General features: G+C 43.9%; 1 long non-coding RNA gene across 1 annotated transcript; it reads left to right on the top strand.

Moving 5' to 3' along the window:
* The first annotated feature begins 1,672 nt into the window (after positions 1–1,672).
* Positions 1,673–5,471, top strand: LOC120098209 (uncharacterized). Its single transcript, NR_190687.1, is given in 4 exon segments — positions 1,673–1,775; positions 3,435–3,604; positions 4,066–4,276; positions 4,714–5,471. It is a non-coding gene; the product is annotated as an uncharacterized LOC120098209 (long non-coding RNA).
* The last annotated feature ends 4,526 nt before the right edge of the window (positions 5,472–9,997 follow it).

The following is a 9,997-nucleotide window of genomic DNA, read 5'->3' as shown; positions in this document are numbered from 1 at the left end:
TGAGTGTGCCTACTTGGATTCCTGGTCTCAAGGAGATTTAGCAAGTGACAAGGTGCTTCTCTTAAAAAAGCAGTTTCAATCGGCCCTTGGAGCCTTGCACCTGTAGCTAAGATATGTGTAGCCACTTCAATTTTGTTTTCTGATTGGTTTTAAATGTATAAATATTCTCTACATGCCTTGGTTATGGACTATTGGCTTTTAAGTTATTGGATATGGTTTAAAAAATGTAACATTGATAACAGAAAGTTGACATAAAACTGGTAAATTTGGATGGAGTCGTTCTAGACAACATGTGGCATGAGCCAATCTAGGGAAACAGGCCTAAATTGGGATGCCTTTGCTACAATTTTTTACTGAACACCCAGTGATCTTTCCTAAGAGCACTGCCTCAGAGCCTTTGTCTGGAGTGTTAGATATTTATACAGATGGCTCCAAGACAGGTGTAGGTGCCTATATGGTTGATTCTCAAGAACCAGTATTAATTCAATACAGTCCAGGTACCCCCCAAATTACAGAATGTAAAATTGTATTGGAAGTTTTTAAAAGATTTCATGATTCTTTTAATTTAATTTCTGACTCTGCTTATGTAGTTAATGCTGTGCGCTCACTTGAAATTGCAGGGCCAATTCTGTCGACTAGTACTGAATGTCAAATTCTTTTAGAATTACAAAATTTGATTTGGGCCAGAAAAAATAAATTTTTTCATACAGCATATTCGAGCCCATACTAATTTGCCTGGTCCCATGACCAGTAATAACACCCTTGTGGATGCTAGTACTCGTAGAGAGTTTATTTTTCATGCCACTCCGGTTGATGTCACTAGAGGATTTCATCAAAAGTTTCATGTACCTGCCTTTACTCTTCAACAAAAATTTTAAATCTCTAGAGCTGTAGCTCATGATGTGGTGTTAAGTTGCCAGAATTGTGTTCAATTTCACCACCCTCCTCATGTGGGGATTAACCCTTGTGGTCTGATCCCACTAAAACTTTGGCAGATGGATGTCACACACATATCTCAATTTGAAAATTTAAAATATGCTCATGTTTCTGTTGATACCTGTTCCGGTATTATACACGCTACTCTGATGACTGGTGAAAAGGCTCGTAATGCCATTAGCCATTGCTTAGAGGCATGGGCAGCCTGGGGAAAGCCTGATAGTCTCAAGACAGACAACAGGCCTGCCTACACTGCTAAGTCTTTTCAGGCATTTTGCCAGACAATGCAGGTCAAACATACTACAGGATTGCCATACAATCCCCAAGGTCAAGGAATTGTGGAAAGGGTACATCGTACCTTAAAAGAGCTTATAAAAAAACAAAAAGAGGGGCTGGGGATTTAGCTCAGTGGTAGAGCGCTTACCTAGGAAGCGCAAGGCCCTGGGTTCAGTCCCCAGCTCCGAAAAAAAGAACCAAAAAAAAAAAAAAACAAAAACAAAAACAAAAAGAGGGAATTGCCAGCAGCCGAACACCAAAAGAACAACTTTCTTTAGCTCTTTTTACTCTAAATTTCTTAATTTTGGATGCGCATGGCCACTCTGCTGCGGATCGCCATGCTGCTACTACACCTATAACTAATGCAGAAGTAAAGTGGAAGGATGTCTTAACTGATAAATGGTGTGGCCCAGATCCCGTGATTTCGAGATCTAGGGGAGCTGTTTGTGTTTTTCCGCAGAATCAAGAAAATCCAATCTGGGTACCTGAGCACTTGACTCGAAAATTACCTTCTGCTCTTCCTGAAGATGAGACTACAAACCCTACTAGTACTACTGGGAATGGTAATGCTGATGCAGATTGCTGTCCTCAACAGCACTAGGCTGGACCCCATCACAATTGAAGACTTTACCTCATGGATTACCAATGCTTTCTCCTTTTTTAAGGAGTGGGCGGGCATGTTTGCCTGGGGAGCTATTGTCCTCCTGGGATGCGGAGTAGGTCTCTGGCTTATTGGCCGTTTAAAAAGAGAACATGCCAGACACAAAGTGGTTGTTTACCAGGCTATGACCACCATTAAAAAGGGTGCTTCTCCCAACATATGGCTGGCCTCTTTGAAAGATCAAGAGTTCGCTCTAAATCATTTTTGTCACAGTCATGTGGAGTCATTGTATCTAGGGACGGGCAACTTTCCTCGAGCTCGGACCAACCCAAGACACAGGGCCCGGTGGAGATAGGGTAATTCTATGACGGGTAAGGCCGAGTTTGGATGAGAACGACCTAAGACAGGAGCAATGACAAGATTGACGTGACACCCAGATCTAGACCAGTCATTTTATTAAACAAAAAAGGGGGAGATATAGAGAGCGGCGCAGCGAAACAAAGATGGCGCCGACATCCAGCCTTGTCTGGATGTCGACAACTTACTGCGCATGTGCAGGCTTGTCCCATTGCTAGGGCGGCCATACGATAATGAGATGTAGGGCGCCCTCCAGTGGTGAACAACGGTACTGCACATGTGCGGTTTTTGCACCAGGTGTCAGTTGACCGTTAATATGCTAATGGGGGGCGGTACCATGCTAATGGGGTGATTCATTCTCCACCAATCCCTGGAGGACAAGTAGTGGGGTGATCCATGCCCCACCAGTCCCTGAGAGATAATTAGCATACTGTTGTGTATATAAGTCAAGCGACTTTGCTGCTTGGGGTCCCTGTTCAAGAGAGCTGTAACACAGTAAAGGCTTGTTGGCAGAAGAATCCTGTTGCCACGCGTCGTTCTTACTGGCGGGACATTAGGCACGCGACATTCACTGAGTTGCCAACTTCTAAACTAAAAAGGGTAGATATATAGGGGGACTGAGTGTGTTCTGACTAGCAGCCGTCAATGGCCCACACACTCGCAGCAGCCTAACTAACCCTGGAACCTACCTGACAACCAGAGAAGAGTAAAGACAACATTTGAGGGCTAGGGTAACAAAATACCAGCCTCAGACTGGAGAGATGGCTCAGTGGTTAAGAGCATGGGTTGCTTATCCAGTGATTGGACTTGAGTTCAATCCCCAGCACCCAGATGGTGGCTCATTACCAGCTGTAACTGTAGCCCTAGGGGAAATCCAATGTCCTCTTGTACAGTATACAAACATAATGCAGGTAAAACACCCCTACCCATAAAAAAAATTTAAAAAGAAAGAAAGAACACCCTTTTTTAATAGGGCAAGAACAGGTTTAAAGAATGTGCTTGAGTTTTCTCTTCCTGAGTGAGATACTGTCAGAGGAGAACTGTAGCAGAAACGGATCCGTGGTATTTTTCAGAGGAGAAAGAGCCTAAGACAGCCCTCCCTGGGCCACAAACTTCCTGAGCATCTCTCTTCCTGTAATTCAGAAGGTGAAGGTGATGTGCCTCCCATGGGATCGCCTCCGGGGATGTCCCACTGAGAGTCGAGAATGGGATGCAGCGCTATCTTACTTGCAAGCTAATAGGTTCTATTGTTCCCGTTTCACAGATACTGGAAGAAAATACCAGTCTCCCAGGACAGACAAGAAATGCAGCTTGTGAATCACAGCCACAGCAGAAGGCTGGATACCAGCATGCCTTGTGCTGCCAGCATTCCTGAGGGAGACCGGAAGAGCGGTGATGACTGCACTCCCTAACCAAGCCAACGTTTTTCATAAGGTGCCGAAAAAATGGCCTGCTCTTTACTTCACCGGGTACCAGTCTCCATTGTGCGCCTGTTTCCATTACAAACTAAACCTTCCAGCATTAGACAACAAATGGTTCCCTGCATGCAAAGCATAATACGGAAATACCTGAGCCCTGTCGGGAAGTCTCTCTCCCAACTGAGTGAAATGAGACGTTAGTTGAGTAAAGCAAACTAAGGTCACAACCTAGTCTAGGACACTAATTACTTCATTCAGGCACTAATTACTTCATTCAGTCAGGTTTACTGGGATCCACAGCGTGGCTAAGAGCAGGCAGAGGGACCTGGTTTAAGACCTTGAAACAGTCACTGCTCATGCGCGGCTGTGAGGTCAAAGGTTTATATGCAGATGAGATAGCTCTACCTAAGTGGACCGTGTATCCCCACAGACGCCTCAGAGATAGCTGTGATCTCTCTGAACCTGAGTGTCTTCCAGATGACGGGAGCAGAAACAAGAGGGAGATTTGCCCGGCAGGAATTAAACCCCTAACTGCCTGTTAGTAGTTCTGCCTGAAGTAACACTGGCTATTTGGACTTCTTACGTGGAAGGAGAGCTCGATCATCGCCTCTAAACCGGATGCTTAATGGCACTGCAGCACAGCTCTGCCAGTGCTTCAGTAGGAATTGCGATCTTAGAACAAAATGAGGTAAGTGACAGGAAGTGACCAGTCCATGACTGTAGTGTGTAAAATTTGGCCCAGTGCCTACGAGTTAGGTTTTCTCTTCGCTATTTCGCCTGTCACAGCAACAGGATTTTTTTTAGTATATATGATCATCATTAGGTTTGAGAATGATATTTTAGGAGAGCAGTGAGAGGAATCAGCAGGAAAGGCATGCCACCATGCCTGATGATGTAAATTCCATCCTTAGAACCCACAGAGTAGAAACGGAAAACCAACTCCCATAAGCTGTTCTCTGACTTCCGCACCCGCTGGGGTGCGTGCATACAGCCAAGTTTGAAGGTCGAGGTGTGCTAAGACATTGGAACACTGTCAGATGTTCCCAGATTTTTCCCATGTGAACCTCTGGAGTTTGGAGAGGCAACGCCTATGAATTAACATCCGTTCTCTGGGTTTTCACACAGTAATGCCTGCTGAGAGGCAGTAATGGAGCCAAGCCTCTCGGACGTGGGATGCATTCAATGCCTGAGAGGACGGGCGGCTGAGCAGAAGTTATGATAACCATGCTGACGAATGTCTTGGGTTATTTTTGCCTGCGTGTTGCCATGGTAACGAAGGAAGAGCAAGTAGGCTATAAAATCATTGATGTTTCCCCGGTAAAGACTTTCTGAAACTTTCTATTTGTTATCATGGATACCCAGTTTACCTCCTGAACATTTTCTAAACATCTGTCTCTTCGTGTTAGGATTTTATGATTCCTTCCTCAAATTTCAGGGAACATATCACCTATAAAGGGCAAAATTGTTTTTATGGTTCCACGGACTGAGTGTACTCAAAAGTTTTAAAAATATGTTATGACACAAAAGAAGGAAAATGTGGTACATCCAGATTATGAAGTTTTGCTCAGATTCCATAGTGGACAAATTTGTAATATTTTAAATAAAGCCTGAATAGTCCTGACCCTTCTGGACCAGAAAAAATATTAAGTAAATTTTACAAAAGAGAGAGAGAGAGAGAGAGAGAGAGAGAGAGAGAGAGAGAGAGAGAGAGATCACTACCCACACCAATGATTCTGCCCATGTTGTGTCCATTGTAAACCAGTGTTGATCCAGTGGCTTCATCAACTGCACCTTTTTTTTTTAAATATCACTAAATGATAATGATAGCCAATCATTTTATACATTCAAAATGTTTATTAATAAAGGAAAAACAGAAAAGGCTAGAGCTAGAGTGTGTGCAATATCTGATGTTTTATTTTTAGCTAAAGAAACGAGGATATATAGATTCTATGTATATTTTAAGAAGACATTTGAGAGTTCAAAAGACTTTTCTTTTCATTGAAAAAGGTTTTCTATTTTTCCTTGACAGTTTCATACACATATATGATGTGTTCTGACTGCTTCTCCCTACCCTCGCTCATCTCCTTCCCATCCCTACCAACCCTCCCACCCCGTCATCTCTCCCTGTCCCTTTAATGCCTTTGGGTTTTGTCTTGTGACCCATTCAGCTTAACCAGGGCCATCATTATGACCACAGGGTTGGAACTCTCCATTGGAGCCTGGTGTGGTCACCAGTGAATACACAACCGCAGGCGGTGACACCCCCTTTCCCTATATCTACCATAGCAAATGGCTCAAGATTGAAGGATGGGGCTCCTTAGCCCTCCTCCCTCCATCCCTCACAGTTGACAGGCCAGCTAATTCTTTACTAGGACATTAGCATCTGTCAGGATTCACCCTAAGTGATATTCATATATGTTAAGCCTTGCAACAAGACAGAAAGAAAAGGATTAAAAAAAAAGACAAAAACAAACAAACACAAAAAAACACTTGATACAAATTAAATATTTCATTTGAGGATAAGTTTGAAGGGAGCAACACCAATTTCTCAAGCAACAGGCTATGCTTCACAAATGAGAAAACTAGGGAAACAGAGGAGTTTCTTGGGGTTGGGAAAGAAAGGAAATAGCCTGTGTTAGAATGAGGGTCAGGGGCTGGCAAAGACACTTCTGGTAGGAACAAACAGACATTTTAATCAATGTAGCAGTAGCCACTATGCAAAACTAGCTACAAACGCTAAAAAGTGTCAAATAGTAAAATTTCATTTCTTAAGCAAAATAATCTCAAGGCATGAGTTTGACCCCGTGGGCAGCTGTTCCCCAAGTGTCACAGACAGCCAGACTCATCCCAGCTGGTGGCTCCAACATTTTTAAGCACATTGATTCAAAGCTGAAGTGCTCATTAATTTCCTGTTATTGCTGTTAACAAATTGGCATTGACTTAATGCTGTGAAGCAATATGAATATATTACCCATATATTTGTAGATAAGACACACCACTGTGGTCAATAATTAGGGTCACCAATGAATGCTGGGCTGTATTTTGTGGTGTGGGTTCCGGGAAAGAGTCCATTTCTCCTCCTCCCGCACATTGCAAAGTCTTCCTGCTTTCTTAGGCTAATGAACATCTTATAACTTTATTTTTTTTCTTTTTCTTTTTTTTTTTTTTTCGGAGCTGGAGACCAAACCCAGGGCCTTGCACTTGCTAGGCAAGTGCTCTACCACTGAGCTAAATCCCCAACCCATCTTATAACTTTAAACTAGCACTTCAGGGCAGCTTTTCGCAGGTTGCCATTTCTCTGGTTCTCTCTTTTCCCTCTCTCTTCTCCACCAAAGGACTCTGCTTCACCCAGATGATTCAGGATCTTCTCCCCAGCTTGGTATAGCTCATCTGCAAATGTGATTCTCCTTTGCTATGTAGCATGACAGGATTCTGAGGATCAGGATGCAGACTCTGTCTGAGGGTCCAAACCCTACTTGCTATAAGCTCGTATGTGGAGAGTGTGATGAGAGTCGCTGTAAACCACTATATGGAGAAAGATGATGAGTCAGCTGTACTTGGCATTTATGGACCAGGTCTGCCTAGGGTGTGCACCTCTCCTGTTCAGAGCCTGCTCCAACCCGCAGGGCAGTTGACCAGGGTCTGGGGTCCACCTAGGAGAGAATGGAGGACAAGAGACGCAAAGAATGGACAGCAAGTCAAGAGGTCTGATCAAGCTGACAATTTTTAATTTTTCTCAGGCAGAAGATATACTGATAGAAGCAAGATGTGGGGAGGGGTTAGGTAACCACAAAAGAATTGGCTTGGCTCGATGGCCAGGATACTGGCTGGGTAAATCAGCCAGTGTGGGGAACAGTACGGTGGGTTGCTTAGTGACCTGACCACCATTGCCAAGTGACATGACCACTGGTGCTAAACGATCTAACAACCAGATTTATTCTATCTATTGAGTTCAAGCAGAACTGCAGGTGCAGGCTTAGGTAAGGCTGAAGTATGATGGCCTTCGGTCTAACATAAGGCTAAAATACAATTGCTTTTTAACATGAAGGCTGCTTCCACCATCTTGAGGCTGCTCCCAACAAGAGCCTACCTGTGAAACTCGACTACACAGCCACATTAAGGCAGTCTGCCTGTACCCAGGAAGGGGAAATAGGTCAGAGCAAGAATAATTTGAGCCATGGAGTTTCTACTCCACCCCAAGCACTTTACACTTCCTGCCCTGCATGCTCTTAGCTCCTCTCCCTTTTGAAAGCCTGGCTGTCTCTTCAGATGTACACAATTTCCACCTAGTAATTACACCATTTCTGTACTCTGTCTAAGTCAGGAGAGCATGAACATTTGTGCGCTTGTCCTCCCGGCCGCCTACGACATCTCTTTGCTCTTACTAGAAGCATCTTTTCCAGCCCCAGACCCTCATTCTAACAGGGGCCATTTCCTCTCTTTCCCAACTCCAAGAAACTCCTCTGATCTCTACCCCGAATGCAGAGCAATGTCTTCCTGGAGTTCCCTTCACGTCAACCTACTGCAATAGCTACTGATTCTGCGTTTACTCTAAATTTAATTATTTTAATTAGCTAAAAATACAATGTGTGCATAAACAGATATGCTTAAGTAGCTTTGTGTTACTCATGGTGCTTATAACCTATAAAGTTAATACGGGGCTGGGTTCCTACAGCCTCCCCAGCTATTACGTTTTAATAAATTATTGCACATCTTTCCAAGGACTATAAAAATGAACACCTGCCTCCAACTGGGATGGCACTGATGCCTAAAGAATGATTCACACAAGCTCATTTTGGTGAGTCTAGCAGGGGTTATTATGGACGACTATGGGACAGCTATGTTTCCCCAAACTCACCAACTTCCCAACTGCACAATCTTGTTTTATGTGGCTCTATGTCTCTAAAATTAGTGTAAACCTGGACTTAGAGTTCTACTTCATGTCAAGGCTACAAACGGCTCAGATAACATACGTCATGAACAAAATCAGTGGAGTTCTATGTTTACACACACTCCACCCTTGCCCTTGTCGGGTTATGCCAGCATTGCCAAAATCTGTCCAACAATGAAAAGAATATGCTGAAGTTGGGCACATAGGACAAGTAAATGGCAGTTTTGGGTGGGTTTCAAGGGTTCTGGGTAGGAATCAAAGGACCAGTTTCACTGCAACAACTGATCTACAACTTTGGTTTCTTTGTTTAAAGACCCTTTGTGTAATGGGTAGTGTTGATTCATTAGCAGTGAGCTCATTCTATGGAGGATGTCAGAAGATGACTCTGTGTAATATGGTGTTCTTGCTTGCTTTCTATCGCTGTGATAAACATTATGACCAAAAAACAACTGGGACAGAAAAAGACTTTATTTAGCCTATAGGCTAGAGTTTACCACTGAAAGAAGCCAAGGCAGGAACTCAAGGCTGGAACTTGGAGGCAGGGCTGAAGCAAAGACTGTGAAGGAATACTGTTTACTGCCCTGCTCTCACGGCCTGCTTAGCTTGCTCTCTTAAATAGCCCAGGGTCACCTGCCCAGATATGTCACTAACCCTGGTAGTCTGGACCCTCCCACAATGATCATTTAATCAAGAAAACACCTCAAAAAAAAAATGCCCAGGGTACAATCTGATGGAGGAAATTTCTCAACTGAAATTCCTTCTCCCTGGATATATGTAGGTTTGTGTCAAGGAGACAAAGACCAAATAGCACACGTAAGCTCAATAGAACAAAGAAATGACTCTGTTTCCAGAATGGGAATGAAGAAAACCTTCAGGGATTCCCAAAAACAATGACCAAAGAGCTGAGAAGTCCTGAGGAAGAACTGACCACACACTGGAAGAATCCAGCCCCACTCCAGTCATGGGGCTCCCTGGTGCAGGGAGAAGAGACAGAAATCCTGCCTAAAAGTTAAACTGGGTAGCCCCGAAGAAAAGAAACTGGTAGGCAAACACTCAGGACAAGGACCCAGCTCACAGGGATGATAACAAGGTCAAGGCAATATTACCTTTAGATAGCAACAAAGAAAAATAAATAAGCAAGAATAAACACAGTCTCCAAGAACTCTGGAATATAAACAAGAAACTAAACTTAAGAAGCCGTGAGATTGGAGTCATCCCCCTCCCCCGCACCAGGCATCCCTACTTCCTCCCCCGCACCCGTGCCAGTAGCTGTAAGCTATGGAGAGCTAGCTTCAGCATCCTTATCACACTTCATAAGAGTTCCTTTCAATGGCTTCCTGTTTAGGCTGTTACTTTGACGGGTTTGGGGGTAGGGGTAGGGGGTAGGGGTGGGCTAGCCTTCCAAGTTCCTCTTTCTCAACTGTGTATCTGCAATCATGGACACCCCTGCAAAAGTATCTTCCTTGCTCTTTACAAATGTCCATGGAGTGACAGATCATGGGCTTCCACGTTGTTTCT

The sequence above is a fragment of the Rattus norvegicus genome, chromosome 18, assembly GCF_021556685.1.
Source record: "Rattus norvegicus strain SHRSP/BbbUtx chromosome 18, alternate assembly SHRSP_T2T, whole genome shotgun sequence".
Lineage (NCBI taxonomy): Eukaryota > Metazoa > Chordata > Mammalia > Rodentia > Muridae > Rattus > Rattus norvegicus.
The sequence above is the reverse complement of the archived record's forward strand: the minus strand, read 5'-3'. Positions and strand labels throughout refer to the sequence as shown.